A 16,120-nucleotide genomic window follows, 5' to 3' on the forward strand; every position below is an offset into this window, starting at 1 on the left:
TCCCCTTCCTTGGCCTATTCAAATCTCGCCCATGGCAGTAAGGACTACATTCAAGGATTTTGAAGCAGGGAAACTGCCCAACTGCCCATTTCCCCAGGAAAGATCACAGGGAACTATGCTCCATATGTCCAGCCCTGTAATAACCTTTGTAACGTTTACCCCAAGCCAATCTCTGTTCCAACCCTATGTCACTTTATCCCCATAACAATCCTATGAGAGATATACTATATTTTTAAATGTACACACCACACATAACCCATTTAAGTATCCAATCCAATGATCTTTAATAAATTTACAAAGTTATACAACCATCATCATAATCTAAATTTAGATTTAGATTTTCTTTTCTTTTCTTTTCTTTTCTTTTTTCTCTTTCTTTTTTTTTTTTTTTTTTTTTTTTTTTGAGACAGAGACACACTCTGTCAACCAGGCTGGAGTGCCATGATGTCATCACAGCTCACAGCAACCTCAAACTCTGTGCTCAAGTGATCCTCTTGCCTCAGCCTCCCGAGTAGTTAGGACTATAGGTGTGCACCACAATGCCTGGCTAGTTTTTTCTGTTTTTGGTAGAGATAGGGTCTCCCTCTTGCTCAAGCTGGTCTCTGACTCCTGAGCTCAGGCAATCCACCCACTTCAGCCTCCCAGAGTGCTGGAATTACAGGCGTGAGCCACCACACTGGGGCCAGAACATTTCTTATCCCCACTTGCCTAACCCTTGGTGACGAATCTACTTCCTGTTGTAGCATATTAACAAGTCTGTTTTCTTTTTTTTTTTGAGACAGAGTCTCACTTTGTCACCCTCACTAAAGTGCCATGGCATCTCACAGCAATCTAAAACTCTTGGGCTCAAATGATTCTTTTGCCTCAGCCTCTCAAGGAGATGGGACTACAGGCCATAGTGCCCAGCTATTTTCAGAGACAGGGTCTCACTCTGGCTCAGGCTGGTCTGGAACTCCTGAGCTCAAACAATCCACCTGCCTTTGTCTTCCAGAATGCGAGGGTTATAGGCATGAGCCACTGAGCCCAGCAGCAATCTGTTCCTTTTTTTTTAATTAATTATTATTATTTTGTAGAGACAGAGTCTTACTTTGTCACCCTCAGTAGAGTGCCATGGCGTCACACTGCTCACAGCAATGTCCAACTCCTGGGCTTAGGCAATTCTCTTGCCTCAGCCCTCCGAGTAGCTGGGACTACAGGCGCCCGCCAGAACACCTGGCTATTTTTTTGTCGCAGTTTGGCCGGGCCGGGTTTGAACCCACCACCCTCGGTATATGGGGCCAGCGCCCTACTGACTGAGCCACAGGCGCCACCCTTTAATTAATTATTATTTTATTAAATCATAACTTCATTATTTTATTAAATCATAACTTCAATGTACATTGATGCATTTATGGGGTTCAGGGTACTACTTCGATATACAGTGTGAAATGTTTACATTGAACTAAGTAACACATCCATCATAATTATACTCATTTCTTAATAGTTTTGAAATGTACCATTGCATCATGCACATTAGGTGAGGTCTCCCCAAATACCCTCCCTCCTCCCATATCCCCCTCCCCTCCCCTCTCTCTCCTCTTCCCTGTTCCTTTTTATTGCTGAGTTAAGTATACCACATTTTGTTTATCCAATCATGTTTGGGATTTTTGTTGTTGTTGTTGTTGTTGTTTTTGCTGTTTGGTTACTATGAATAATACTCTTACATGAACTCTGGTGTATAAGCTTTTTGTAGACATATTTTCTTTGGTTGTTGGGGTTTTTGTAAGAGATAGGGTTGTGCAGGTTGTACTTGAACTCCTGACTCCCAAGTCAGCCTCCTGAATAGCTGGGACTATATGTGCACATCACTGAGCTGACATATGTTTTTATGTTATATTTTAAAGTAGACAGTTAAAAGTGGAATTGCCAGGTCATGTGGAACATTCATGTTTAATTAATTTATTTATTTTTCAGACAGAGCCTCAAGCTGTCGTCCTGGGTAGAGTCCCATGGCATCACAGCTCATAGCAACCTCCAACTCCTGGGTTCAAGTGATTCTTTTGCCTCTGCCTCTCAAGTACCTGTGACTACAGGCGCCTGACACAATGCCTGGCTATTTTTTGGTTGCAGCCGTCACTGTTGTTTGACGGACCCGGGCTGGATTTGAAATCACCAGCTCAGGTGTATGTAGCTGGCGCCTTAGCTTCTTGAGCCATAGGGGCCAAGCCATGTTTAATTTTTTAAAAAACTGCCAAGCTGTTTTCCAAACTGGCTATACCATTTTATATTCCTATTAATAGCCATGTTATAAATGAGGAGATTGAGGGAGAGAAGTTATGTGATTTGCCCAAGTCATGCTGCTAGAAAGTGGCATAGCCAGGACTCAAACCTAGCTAGTGGGCTCACAAGCCTATACAGGGCTCATAACCATAAGCCTAACCCTCAGTGACAATGAATCAAAGAGGGAAACCCTTTCTTTTTCTTTCTTTCTTTCTTTCTTTCTTTCTTTCTTTCTTTCTTTCTTTCTTTCTTTCTTTCTTTCTTTCTTTCTTTCTTTCTTTCTTTCTTTCTCTCTCTCTCTCTCTCTCTCTCTCTCTCTTTCACTTTTTCTTTCTTTCTCTCTCTTTCTTCTTTCCTTCTTTTCTTTCTTTCCTTTCTTGCCCTTCCTTCCTTCCTTCCTTCCTTCCTTTCCTTCCTCCCTCCCTTTTTCTTTCTTAGAGTCTCACTTTGTCATCCTCAGTAGAGTCCTGTGGTGTCACAGCTCACAGCAACCTCAAATTCTTGGACTCAAGAGATTCTCTTGCTTCAGTATCCTGAGTAGCTAAGACAACAGGCACCTGCCACAATGCCTGGATATTTTTTTATAGATGGTTTTCACGCTTAGTCAGGCTGGTCTCCAACTCCTTAGCTCAAGCAATTCACTGGCCTCAGCCTCCCAGAGTGCTAGGAATTACAGGCATGAGCCACTGCGCTGGCCCCTCAGCCCCTTGGCCCCTCTAGAAGCCATTTCTTGACCCTACCACACCCTGGTCCAGCCTCCATTTTAGTCCTTTTTGCTTTCAGAATTTCCTAAATTGGCAGGGAAGGCTACATCACTCCCTAGAATACATCCACTGGAAATTTGCACCTAAGGTTAACAGCTTAAATTCTGACTCAAATGAGTCTGTTTACATTCCAGGCTCATCATTTTATCAGCCGTGTAACTTTGGGGCAAGTTACTTAACCTCGGGAAGCTTTAGTTTCCCCATCTATAAAATAGGAATAGCATCTTCCCTCATGCAATCAAAAAAGTGTTATATTTTGGAAATTTTCAAACCTAGACAAAAGTAAACAGAAGAATATAAATTAACCTCCATATACCTAATACTTGGCTTTAACATTTATCAACTCATGGCCAGTCTTTTTCATTATTATCCCACTGATTTCCTCCTCTACTCCAATTTTTAAAAAATCAACTTTACTGAACGATGATTTACATACAACAAAATGCATATTTTCAGTATATTTTAAGTGTATCGTTCAAATGGTTTTGACAAAGGACTACACTCCGGGCTCAGTGGATCACGCCTATAATCCTAGCACTCTGGGAAGTTGAGGCAGAGAATCCCTTGAGCTCAGGAGTTTGAGACCAACCTGAGCAAGAGCAATATAAATATAAATTCCCCCTTTAACTCTTTTTCCCCCCTCCCTGCAACTCAGTCATTGAAGATACTAGATTGCCTTCTAGACCTCCCAGTTTGGAATTTACTAATTGCATCCCCACAGTGCCATTAAAATATAAGGGGGAAAAAAACAGATTAGCGAGCGTTATGGTGAGTGCCCATAGTCCCAGCTACTCAGGAGGCTGAGGCAAGAGGATCACTTGAGCCAAGGAGTTTAAGGTTGCTGTAAATTATGTTGACACCATAGCACTCTACGTAGGGCAATAGAGTGAGACTCTGTCTAAAAAAGAAAAAAAAGAAAGAAAGAAAAGAAACAAGAAAGAAATATGTATTGAAATATTTAGGTGTGTGGGAGGGTGAGGCAGGTGGATTGCTTGAGCTCAGGGGTTCTAGACCAGCCTGAGCAAGAGTGAGATCCCATCTCTACTTTAAATAGAAAAACTAGCTGAGCATTGTGGCGGCCACCTGTAGCCCCAGTGACTCGGGAAACTGAGGCAAGAGGATCGCTTGAGCCCAGGAGTTTGAGGTTGCTGTGAGCTATGATGACACCACAGCACTCTAGCCTGGGTGACAGAGTGAGACTCTGTCTCAAAAAAAAAAGAAAAGAAAAGATAGAAAAAAATAAATATTTAGGAATGAAATTATAGGATGTCTGAGATATGCTTCAATATAATATGAGGTATATTCTATATCTGAATTGTGGTAACATGGGTGTATTCCTTTGTCCAGGGGTTTTGTTTTTGTCTGAGACAAAGTCTTACTGTTACCCAAGCTAGAGTGCCATGGCATCAGTGTAGTTCACAGCAACCTCAAACCCTTAGACTAAAGAAATCCTCTTGCCTGGGGCGGCGCCTGTGGCTCAAGGAGTAGGGCGCCGGTCCCATATGCCGGAGGTGGTGGGTTTCAAACCCAGCCCCGGCCAAAAAAAGAAATCCTCTTGCCTCAGCCTCCCAAATAATTGGGACTACAGGCACTGGCCACAGTGCCTGGCCATTTTTTGTTGTTGTTGTTGTTCCAATTGTCATTGTTGTTTAGCTGGCCTGGGCAGGGTTCGAACCCGCCAGCCTTGGTGCATAACCACCGTGCTACAAGCACCACGCCTTTTATCATTTTTTTCTTCACAATTTGTTTACTTTATTTGAATTAGGATCCAAAGAAGTATTTCAAACTGTTAATATGTCTCTTAAACTCTCTTTTAATCTATAAATTCCCCCTTTAACTCTTTTTCCCCCCTCCCTGCAACTTAGTTATTGAAGATACTAGATTACCTTCTAGACCTCCCAGTCTGGAATCTACTATTTGCATCCCCACAGTGCCATTAATCAAGCAATACTTATTTGACAGTATTTATTAAGCACCCTACTATGGATACGATTGCCATATTTAGCACAAAATGTACAAAACATACTTGTACTTCAAAATATTATTTGTTGTTTATCTCTAACTCCAATTTGAGTGGACATCCTGTTTTATCTGGCAGCCCTCTGTGCCAAATGCTATTCTAGAATTAGAGGCACAGTAGTAAGCAAGACAGACAACCCCACCCCTGGGAGTTTACATTCTGGTAAACTTGGGGAGCCACATAATACACAAGCGGACAATATTCCTTCTGGACATACTGTAAGGATTAAATGGTTTTATAAAACTCCACAGTACCTGGTCCACAGAAGCCCTTGGTCACCGTAAACGCTCTTGGCAGTAGCGCCCCCCACCTTCTGTCCTCCCCCTCTTTCCTTCTTTGTTCCCTGCTCCATATTCCTGCTGTACATATGTCCATGATTAGTTCATTCATCTCTTCACCCCACAGTTGCTGAGCACCCAACACGTGGCAGGCTCCAGGCCAGCCCCTGGGCACTCAGAGATGATGAAACACAGTCTGGTAGGGGAGATGGACGTTACAGGCTGATTTGAGAAGTAGCAACAGTGGCATGACCAGGGCCCGTGGAACCTTAGAGGACTGGCGACCCTACAGGAAGAGGAAGGACGTTTTTTTAAAGAAGGTAACCTTCCACCTGATCTAAAGGAGCCTGGAGAGACAGATTCCACCCGCAGAACAGAATGAGCAAGGAACTGAGGCAAGCAAGTGCCTGTCCCGTGTGCTGCCAAGAGGCAGCCATCCCTACCTCGGCCTCCTTTTAAGTAGAGGGGTGTCCTGGCTTGGTCCTCCCCTCTGCCATCCCAGAGCCATCTCATCTCTCTTGCATGTGTCCCTCCGCAACTGCGTGTCTCCCGCATTAAGAAGCCAAATCTTCCTTGACCCTGGAGGCTCCAGGCCCCTCCCTCTCTCCCCTTCAGAGCCAAACTCCCCGGAGCGCTGTCTACACACGTCGCCTTCCTTTTCTCACTTCCCACTTACTCCTCAACCCACTTCCATCTGCTTCCACCCCCATCCGCCACCAAAATAGCTCCTGCTGAGGTCTCTGTGGCCTCTATCTCATCGAAACTGGCAGGCTCCGTGACCTCTTGAAGTAGCCCACATGATTGGCCACTTCCTCCTAGAAACGCCCCAGTCCTCTGCCCCTGGGCGCTGCGTTCGCGCTGTCCTTCTGCCGACTGGCTGTTCCCTCTTGGTCTTCAGCGCAGGCTTGTTCTCCCCTTCTCAGCCCAAAATGTTGGCATTCCTCAAGCGTCTGTCTAGAACTTTCTTTTCTCTCCCGACACTCTTTAGTGTCCATTTTGCAATGGCTGTTGGTCCCTAGGACTGGGCCTGTACCTATCTCCTCAGCTCCGCTTCCAGGGTAACCTGTCCCGAAGTATGGCTCCTCTGTCCATCCATTGCCATGGCCAGGCACCCAGGCCTCATCCTGACAATTCCAAGCCCCTGCCTTAGCAAGCCTCCTCATCCTTACACCTGAGTCATCTTTCCAAAGCCACAAATTAGATTGTGTTACACTCTTACTCAAAACCTTTTAATGGTATCCTGTTTTCAGGAGAAACGCTAAAATCCTTAACTAGGCTCACAGTAGCATTACCTAAGTCTGACACCCCTCCACACAGGTCCTGCTCAAGAGGGGAACAGGGTCCCTTACCTTCCACCCCTACTGCTATGTCCTCTTTCCCTTCATCCACCAGGCCTCCGTTAGGCCTAAAGGAACAAGTTCCCTCCTCTCCCTCCTTGGGCACTTGCTGTTCTTTCTGACTGTAAACCTTTCCTTCACCTCCCTTCTCCTGGCCAACATCTGCTCCTATTCAGGGCAGCAAGTGAGTCATCCCTTCCTCTGAGAAAACCTTTCCCAACCCTTCCAGACCATGACCAGGACAGTTTCCACTGTTACCCTCCCTTCCACAACAGGGAGTCTGTCTTTCAAAGCATTTCCAAGCACTCATCACTATTCATTAGTGTATTTATTAGTATATCTGATTGATCACCTCTTCCCTGACACACTCTATTTCATGGGGACAAGAATCACATTGAATTTTATCTTAGCTCAGTGACTGGCATACAGCTAGCACTCAAATACATTTCTTTAAAATCCTTTTAAAGCTGGCAGAGTGGCTCATGCCTATAATCCTAGCACTCTGGGAGGCCAAGGCAGGAGGATCACTTGAGCTCAAGAGTTCGAGAACAACCTGAACTAGAGTGAGATCCTGTCCATCATTATTAAAGACAGAAAAATTAGCTGAGTGAGGTGGCTCAGACCTGTAATTCCAGCACTTGGGAGGTGGGTGGATTGCCTGAGCTCACAGGTTCAAGACTAGCATGAGCCAGAGTGAAACCTCGTCTCTAAACAATAGCCGAGCATTGTGGCAGGTGCCTGTACTCCCAGCTACTTGGGAGGCTGAGGCAAGAGAAGTGCTTGAGCCCAAGAGTTTGAGGTTGCTATGAGCTGTGATGCCATGGCACTTTACTGAGGGTGACAAAGTGAGACTTTGTTGCAAAAAATAAATAAATAAATAAAATATAAAAAAATAAAAATAGGCTCAGCATCTGTAGCACAGTGGTTACAGCATGAGCCACATGCACCGAGGCTGATGGGTTCATCCTGGCCAGCTAAACAACAATGACAATTGCAACAACAAAAAAAAATAGCCAGGCAGGGCGGCTCCTGTGGCTCAAAGGAGTAGGGCGCTGGCCCCATTAGCCAGAGGTGGTGGGTTCAAACCCAGCCCCAGCCAAAAACTGAAAAAAAAAAAAAAAAAAAAAAATAGCTAGGCATTGTGGAGGGCACCTGTGGTCCCAGCTACTTGGGAGGCTGAGGAAGGAGAATCGCTTGAACCCAGGAGTTGGAGGTTGCTGTGAGCTGTGACGCCACAGCATTTTACCAAGGGTGACATGGTGAGACTCTGTTTCAAAAAATAATAATAATTAATATTATTTATTATTATATTAATAAATATAAAACGTAAAAATAAATAAAAACAGAAAAATTAGCTGGGTATCATAGTGGATGCTTATAGTCTCAGCAACTTGAGAGGCTAAGAGAGGATGACGTCTTGAACCCAAGAGTTTGAGGTTGCTGTGAGTTAGGCTGATGCCAGGGCACTCTAACCTGGGCAACAGGTTAGACTGTTTCTCAAAAACAAACAAACAAAACTTTAAAACAGACTCTTTCTCAAAAACAAACAAACAAAACTTTTTAATATGCACATTCTTACACTTAAAAATATAGTAAAATGAGCCCCCATATACTCATCACCTAGATTCAATAATTAACATTTTAGTATATTTATCATTTTTGCAGAAATTTTTTTTTTCAGGGGAAAGTGCAAATGCAGTCCCCCACTACCATAAATTATGCGGTCAAGTTTCCCACATTTGGGGAAATCACTGGGGTCTGGAGTGCAATGGATGAGCCTCGCCCTGGGAAAACCCTTCGTGATCATGGCATCTCCCCTGCCAGGTAAGTACAGAAATATTTTTAAATGATTTGGAGTTTGCATTGCAGCTCACCCCTAAACACTTCAGGAAGTTTTCTTACTACAATATTATCACACCTTACAAAATTAACAATAATTCCTTAATATCGACTAACACCCAGCCCATATTCAAATTTACCTACTTGCCACTTCGAAATGCTTTCTTTTCATTTGATTTGTTCTAATCAAGATCTAAATAAGTTTTTCACACTGTGTTTGGCTATGTCTTCTTTTTTTTTTTTTTTTTTTGAGACAGAGTCTCACTTTGTTGACCTGGGTAGAGTGCCGTAGCATCATAGCTCACAGCAACCTCATACTCTTGGGCTCAAGCGATCCTCTGCCTCAGCCTCTCAAGTAGTTGGGACTACAGGTGCCCACCACAATGCCCAACTATTTTTAGAGATGGGCCTCACTCTTGCTCAGCCTGGTCTCAAACTTGTGAGCTCAAGAATCCACCCATCTCAGCCTCCCAAAGTACTGTCTCTTAAATCTCATTTAAATCTAGAATAAATTGGGCTTGGTGGCTCATGCCTGTAATCCCAGTGATTTGGGAAGCTGAGGTGGGAGAGGAACTGCTTAATACCAAGAACCTAACACCATCCTGGGTAACAGAACCAGAGAAACTTTATCTCTAAAAATTAGCCAGGCACATGCCATAGTCCCAGTTCCTCAAAAGATCACTTGAGCCAAGGAGTTCAAGGCTGCCCTTGAGTTGTGATCAAGCCACTGCACTCCAGCCTGGGTAACACAGTGTGATTCCATCACTAATAAAATAAAGTAAAATAAAATAAATAAAGCTAGAATAATTTATTTCCTCCATGCTATTGACTTGTTGAATTGTAAAGGTATTTTTTTTTTTTTGAGGCAGAGCCTCAAGCGTCGCCCTCGGTAGAGTGCTGTGGCATCACAGCTCACAGCAACCTCAAACTCTTGGGCTTAAGTGATTCTCTTGCCTCAGCCTCCCAAGTAGCTGGGACTACAGGCATCCACCACAACACCCAGCTATTTTTTGATTGTAGTTGCCATTGTTGTTTGGCGGGCCGGGCTGGATTCGAACCCGCCAGCTCTGGTGTATTTGGTTGGCAGCCTAGCCGCTTGAGCTACAGACGCTGAGCCTGTTAAAGTATTTTAAGTAAATTACACATATCATGTCCCACCTTCTAGATTTCTCTGATTGCTTCCTAGTGGTGTTGTTTATCCTGTATTTTCTATAAACTGAAAATTAGATCACAGGCTTGATTAGATTCAGGTTGACTATACCAACAAGAACGCTTCACGGATAATGCTTCCTACTATTTACTGCACTACATCAGCATGTCCTCAATGCCTGAGTTCCACTGTTAGCGATGTAAGGTTGATTGGTTGGTCCCCTGGGTAACAGCTGATCCCTGTATGAAAACACTGCATTTTCTCCTTTACGGCCAGCAAGTAATCTGTGGGATGATACTTTGGAATGATTGCATTTTTAATAAATAAATAAAGGTGGGTGGATTGCCTGAGCAAAAGCAAGACCCCGTCTCTAAAAATAGCTGGGCATTGTGGCGAGCACCTGTAGTCCCAGTTACTTGGGAGGCTGAGGCAAGAGGACCACTTGAGCCCAAGAGTTTGAGTTTGCTGTGAGCCATGACGCCATGGCACTCTACCGAGGGTGACGAAGTGAGACCGTCTCAAAAATGGATGAATGGGGCGGCACCTGTGGCTCTAAGGAGTAGAGTGCCAGTCCCATATACCAGAGGTGGTGGTTCAAACCCCTCCAAAAATTGCAGCCCCAGCCAAAAATTGCAAAAAAAAAAAAAATGAATGAATAATACATGCATGAAGTAGGTCATTATGGGTAAACAGTAGGGAGAGCAGTGGATAGGAACCAGAACTCAAAGTGCCAAATGCTTTCATAAGAAATTTGCACTTTGGTGGCACCTGTAGCTCAAGCGGCTAAGGCACCAGCCACATACACTAGAGCTGGTGGGTTCAAATCCAGCCCGGATCTCCCAAACAATGACAACCACAACCAAAAAATAGCCGGGCGTTGTGGCGGGCACCTGTAGTCCCAGCTACTTGGGAGGCTGAGGCAAGAGAATCACTTAAGCCCAAGAGTTTGAGGTTGCTGTGAGTTGTGATGCCAGGGCACTCTACCCAGGGTGATAGCTTGAGGCTCTGCCTCAAAAAAAAAAAAAGGAATTTGCACTTTATCCTGTGGAGTGGGGAATTATATACCAGTTTTAAGCCAGAGAAGTCATGTGATCAGACTTGGCAAGGGGGAGGGATGGAAGCATGTAGGAACCAACATTTTCTGATGCTCAGGTTGAACCCAACTATATGCTAGATATTTGACATTCTTGATCTAAACCCTTCACTGTGCTTAAAAGAAAAATCCTTTTTTTACAGATGAGGAAATGAAGGCTCTGCCTTATTTAGTTACTCGCCCAAGGTTATGGTAAGAAATGGTGAAGACCTAAAGAAAGGCAGTGACCACGGGAACAGACAGGTATTTGAAGGAGAATCAGCAGTATCTGTAACCATCTGGCTGTCGGAACGAGGGAACTAGTGCCCTGGCCAAAGCTGAGTCTTCCCTCACATCTCTGGTGGGGCAGGAGACCCAGCAGGTAGGAAGGGAAGAAAATGAGCTCAGGCTCCCAGCTGCCCAGATGTCTCCAAGTGGCTCTCTTGAGAAATTGGTGTTTATAACATGACAATGTCGTAATTTGGCTTCTGCCATGACTTGATAATTAGCTTAAGTTATCCCTCATTGGCATTTCATTCAAAGCAAGACATTCTTTCATTCATTCTGATGAGGCCTGTTGTCTGTGAAGGTTACAGGGTAAGTATGAATCAGGAGTTGGGCTGTCTCTCCGTTTCAGCTGACATGAGCCAGAGACCAAAGTCAGAGGGTGGGTGAACTGCCTGCTGTCTTGGCTAGAATCTGTCTCTGGGACCTGGGCATGGGCTCCCCCTTGGAAAGGAGTTGGCTGAGGGTGGGATGCAGGGACCTGCATATTCCTCAAGGCTCTGTCTAGAACTTTGTTCTGTCTCTGGACACTCAATTAGAGATTGATTTCTAAGCACTGCAGTGATGAAGGACCACAGTTCACTTGGGAGGCAGCTACAAAAGGCTGTGTTTAGGGGAAATGGGAATGCTTTCAGACTTAAGAGTAATTGACAAGGTAGATTCTGTGGGACTTAATGGCTAATTCAGAGAGTGAGGCTCAGCCTGTAATCCTAGCACTCTGGGAGGGTGAGGAGAGTAGATCACCTGAGCTCAGGAATCTGAGACCAGCCTGAGAAAGAACCAGACCCGTCTCTACTAAAAACAGAAAAACTAGCTGGGTGGAGTTGCATGTACCTGGAGTCCCAGGTACTCGGGAGGCTGAGACAAGAGGATCACTGGAGTCCAAGAGTTTGAGGTTGACATAAGCTATGATGCCACAGTACTCTACCCAGGGCAACAGAGTGAGACTGAGTGAGATTCTGTCTCAAAAAAAAAAAAAAAGGAAAAGAAAGAAAGAAAAAGACAAAAACTGCATTTTCTCCTTTAGGGCCAGCAAGTAATATGTGGGCTGATACTTCAGAATGATTCCGTTTATTTTATTTTAATTTTTATTTTTTGGCCAGGGCTGGGATTGAACCTGCCACCTCCAGCATATGGGGCTGGCACCCTACTCCTTTGAGCCACAAGCACCATCCATGATTGCATTTTTATTTTATTTATTTATTTATTTATTTTTGTAGAGACAGAGTCTCACTGTACCACCCTCGGGTAGAGTGCCATGACGTCACATGGCTCACAGCAACCTCCAACTTCTGGGCTTAAGCGATTCTCTTGCCTCAGCCTCACAAGCAGCTGGGACTACAGGCACCCGCCACAAGACCCGGCTATTTTTTTGTTGCAGTTTGGCTGGGGCTGGGTTTGAACCCGCCACCCTCAGCATATGGGGCTGGCGCCCTACTCACTGAGCCACAGGTGCCGCCCCATGATTGCGTTTTTAATAAATGAATAAAGTAGATCACTATGGCTAACCAGTAGGGAGGGCAGTGGACAGGATCCACTCCAAAAAGAAAGAAAAATAAAAAGAAAAGAAAAAAGTTAGCCAGGCTTGGTGGTACATGGCTGTAGTCTCGGCTACTTGGGAGGCTAAAGCAGAAGGATCACTGGAGTCCAAGAGTTTGAGGCTGCAGTGAGCTATGATGATGACACTGCAAACTAGCCTGGGTGACAGAGAGAGACCCTGGCTTCTTCCGTGTCTTGTGACAGAGAGGAATCACATACAGTCACAGCCCCATGAGCCAGGAAGCAGAAAGTACAACTGTCTCTCAGCAGGAGTAGGACACAGGAAACAGTAGGGCATGAGCCAAGCCATCAAGAGTGTCCCTAGCCTCTATTCTGATCACTTGTTCCCCAAAGCAGAGCATGAAGGTTATGAGGCTGGCACAGTTTGGGCCACATCTCCATACCTTGGGTGCCCAGAAGACAGAGGCTTAGAATTCCTTCAGTTCTTTCTGTAAATATTTATTGAGAACCTAGTATGTGGCAGGCACAGTTTTAGGCCCTAGGATACAGCAACAAAATTCACAAAGATCCCTGTCTTCATGGCACTTACATTAGAGGGGAAAGAATGACAACAAACAATAGATGTAAATACATGAATAATGTAAAAGGTTAAGCACAAAGCATAAGGTGGATCGGGAGAATGGGGTGGGGTGAGAACAACACGCAGCTTTAAATAGGGTGGTCCAGGAAAGCCCAACTGAGAAGGCAAGCGCTTGCCAGGATCAAGGAAGCCAGAGGCTATTGGGAGACAGGGGAGGGGTGGAATGGAGATGAGGCCAGAGGGACAGAGAGATTGGGGTAGCAGATCATATAGGACTTTGTAGGCCCCTTTAAGGCTTAGGTTTCCTTCTAAATGCAATGCGAACCTGAGGAGGACTCTGTGCTCAGGGATGACCTGACCATCTTAGAGTCTAATAGGATCACTCTGGGGCCAGGTGCAGTGGCTCACACCTGTAATCCTAGCACTCTGGGAGGCCGAGGCAGGTGGATTGCCTGAGCTCAAAGGTTCGAGACCAGCCTGAGCTAGAGCGAAACCCTGTCTCTAAAAAAAAAGCTGGGCATTGTGGCGGGGGCCTGTAGTCCTAGCTACTTGGGAGTCTGAGGCAAGAGAATCGCTTGAGCCCAAGATTTTGAGGTTGCTGTGAGCTATGAGGCTACAGCACTCTATTGAGGGTGACAAAGTGACACTTTGTCTCAAAAAAAAATTAGGATTGTTCTGGCTACTGTGCAGGGAACAGATGGCAGTTGCAGGGAGATCAGTTAGGAGGTGACCACAATACTCTAGGGTAGAGAAGGATGGTGAAGATGGTGGGAAGGTATCAGATTCTGCACATATTTTGAAGGTACAGCTGACAGGATTTGCTGACAGAGTGGCTGTTGGAGAGCAGTCAGGGATGATTCCAAGGTTTTTGGCCTGAATAATTGGAAAGGTGGAGCTGCCAGCAATCGGGATGGAGCAGGCTGCTGGAGGGTGGCAGAGGGAGGCAAAAGTAGACATAGGAGGGGGGATGCTGGACAACCACAGTCTCCTGGAAGGATCCATTGCAGTGTTACTGGTGACCTGTAGCAGAACAAGTTCAGAGGGGTGAGGAGGAGCCGGAGAGTGGATGGGAGCTGAGTGTGCAGAGGCAGTGCTCCTGAGTCAGAGAGATCTGGAGAGAAGGCCCAGGGGCTGGTGGCCTGGTCCCACTGGGAACTGAGGGACAGGCGAGAGCGTAGATTAGGATAAAGAGGCTGCACCTGGGAGAGGAGAGACGGATTCTGGCCGAGGCTGGAAGGCAGTGGGTCAAGCTCACAGCACTGAGGGCCTGGACGGGCCTCAGAGAACAGGGGGAGGGACATCAGAGACATCAGAGGTGGCCAGACTAAAGAGTGGGAGGAGTCAGGCACAAGTCCAGGATTTTAATCTCAACTCCTGCCAGCATCCTGAAGGCCTCTGTGCACCTCTGAGTCCAGCCCTCCTCATCTCCACACCACTTCAGCCCCAGGCCCTGCCCCACCCCTGCCGTGACCGAGGCCTGTTGCACCCTGGAGTCCTCAGCTCTCTGAGCACAGCCTCACACCTGATCCCAAATGCCCACAGCTGCTTTCTCTGCTTTTGTGACAGGCCACAATCAGGGAATACTGTTTGCTGGCCCCCAAGCCTGTCTGGCCCCTCTAACCCACAGACCCCTAAGGTTACCTCATCTGCCCTCCACTAGAACCCCCTTCTCAGCTTTACTTCCTGTTTCAAAGAGAAAATAGTGCTGAGCACACAAAGCTGAACATGGAAGAGTACATATTAAATACTTTCATGAAGTTTTCGGACAAGCAAAACGAACCTTGTGATCTAAAGTGACAGAAATCCCAGATTAGTGTTGCATAGGGCTGAGGGACTGATGCCAATGGGATATGAAGGAACTTTCCAGAGAGATGGAAATATTCTATATCTCTCTATTGGGCTGGTGATTACATGGCTGTATACATCAGTCAAAAGTCATCACCTGTACATTGAAAATGCGTGCATTTTATCATAAATAAATTATACCATGATAAAGTTGATTTAAACAAATAGAAAACTAAAACTTTTTTAAAAGAGAAAGTATATGCTATTGAGCAGAAAAGTCCTACACATACACACTCATCTGCTCCCATCCTTCACTTCCTCCCTTCTCTTTGGGAAAGCAGAGTGCCCCTATGGTCCATGCAAGCCCTCATAGCCCAGACTGTCCCACTAAAAATGCACACCACCCTTCCTCTGAACTTGTATCCCTCTTAACTACTGTCTTGTCTCCCCATAGCTCACAGCCCAGCTCCTAGTATTGTCTGTGCTCCCCCTTCACCATGCTGGGTCAGTCACCTCTCCCTGGAATAACTATACTGAGGGCCCACTATCTCTCCCATTGCTCTCTCCTGTCAGATTCCCAGGACTCCACTTTCTCTGGGGTTCCTCCCCTGGTTACTCCTCAATCGACTCCTCTCCTTCTTCCCCCTCTTAAGTGCCCATGTTCCCTGGACCTCTGGCCTTGGCCTTCTGCTCTCTTCTCTGCACCTGCACAGCCTCCTGGCATGACCTCATGCACTGCAGGGCTTCAGTTACCATCTACTGCTGACTACACTCAATGATGCCTCCAAATATTTTTTTCATAGTACCAAGGATGTGACAGAAGAGGTCACAGAGCATTATATATGCTTCCAAAGCATTTTACAGTTTTGTTTTTTGGGGATACCATCTCACTCTGTCACCCCAACTGGAGTGCAGTAACGTCATTATAGCTCGCTGCAACCTCAAACTCCTGGGTTCAAGGGATCCTCCTGCTTCAACCTCCTGAGTAGCTGGGACTGCAAGTGCTTGCCACTGCACACAGCTGATATTTTCTATTTTCTGTAGAAACGGGGCTCACCCTTGCTCAGGCTGGTCTCAAATTCCTAGCTTCAAGCAATCCTCCTGAATAGCTGAGACTAGAGGGGTGCACCCCTACACCTGGCTACATTTTCCTATTTTTTTGTAGAGACAGGGTCCCACTCTTGCTCAAGCTGGTCTCAAATTCCTGGCTTAAGTGATCCTCCCACCTTCGCCTCCCAAAGTGCTAGGACT

General features: G+C 45.7%; 1 pseudogene; it reads right to left on the bottom strand.

Annotated features, from left to right (window-relative positions):
• Positions 1-8,336: 8,336 nt before the first annotated feature.
• Positions 8,337-8,490, bottom strand: LOC128571496 (uncharacterized; annotated as a pseudogene).
• Positions 8,491-16,120: the final 7,630 nt, after the last annotated feature.

The sequence above is a fragment of the Nycticebus coucang genome, chromosome 18 (assembly GCF_027406575.1).
Source record: "Nycticebus coucang isolate mNycCou1 chromosome 18, mNycCou1.pri, whole genome shotgun sequence".
Taxonomy (NCBI): Eukaryota; Metazoa; Chordata; class Mammalia; order Primates; family Lorisidae; genus Nycticebus; species Nycticebus coucang.